Here is a 1,352-nt window from a genome sequence, read left to right on the forward strand (position 1 = left end):
ATCTACTATTAATAATATAACATAATAATACATGTATATAACATTTATTTAGCGCATTTCCAAAAAAAGTAGCTCAATGCGCTTTACATTGGAATACCCATTTTTCAAAACCTTTCTTACTACTTTCTTTTTTCTCATGCAATATTATATTTATGCACGCGCACACACACACACACACACACACACACACACACACACACACACACACACACACACACACGCTCGCGCACGCGCACGCGCGCACGGACTATTTTCATTCAGACATAGGCACAGAACAACTATGATACCAAAAAAAAACGTTAAAAGCTTACGAAGGATAGGCCTGTAGGAACAGAAAATGCTTTAAATGTCTTTTGAAGCTATCAAGTGTTTTTGTTTGTCTTAGTTCCATGGGTAATCTGTTCCTCATAAATGGACCAAGATATGAGAAAGATCTCTCTCCATACGATTCGCATGATTTCACGGGAGTCAAAAGTAGGGTGTTATCGTTTGATGATCTTAGGTTTCTCCCTGGCTTATACATGTATATACAGTACTGATAAGTTCTTGTAGGTAAAAAGGAGCGGTTTTATTTACACATTTGAAACACACGACACGGGTTTTAAATATTATTTTTTTCTTTTGCAGGGAGCCAATGCAGTTCTTTTAATAGTGGAGTGACATGGTCTCGTTTTTTAGATCTTGATATCAGTCTAGCGGCATTGTTTTGAATTACTTGTAAACGATTCAAATGTTTGTTGTTCAGACCCGCTAGGAGTGAGTTACAATAGTCTAATCTAGAGAGGAAAAGAGATGTTACCAGTGTTTTTGTGGTCTTTTCATTTAAGTACTTTCGAACTAGGTCTATCCTTCTCAGCTGAAAATATAGAGATTTAGACAGAGATCCTACAAAAGAGCCCATTGATAAGTGGTGGTCAATATATACACCGAGATTCTTGACAACTTCTTTACTAGATGTTATATTCTCATATATATCAAAGTTGACACTTTCCAGATCTTTATTTAATCGTGGATTATTTATAAGAATGATATCTGTCTGTTGTTCGTTTAGTTTCAATTTGTTTATTGTCACCCACTTTTTAATTTCATAAAAACAATGTTTAGTTATAGAAATCATGCTTGGCACACTACTATTAACACATTTTAATGGATATCTAACACAATCACTACCAAAGACCCAGTACTTATCAAAGCATCATTAGCCCGTTTCTCTCTCTTTCTCATATAGTAATATTCTTCTCAGGAAGCAAAGAATGTTTATGAGTTCTCTAGGGTCTGCTGGGGTAACACAAGTTGTAAAAAAACAAACTGTGCTGTAGAGCGTGGATATCCGCTTTATAAAGTATTATTAT

This window comes from Aplysia californica, unplaced genomic scaffold, assembly GCF_000002075.1.
Source record: "Aplysia californica isolate F4 #8 unplaced genomic scaffold, AplCal3.0 scaffold00055, whole genome shotgun sequence".
Lineage (NCBI taxonomy): Eukaryota > Metazoa > Mollusca > Gastropoda > Aplysiida > Aplysiidae > Aplysia > Aplysia californica.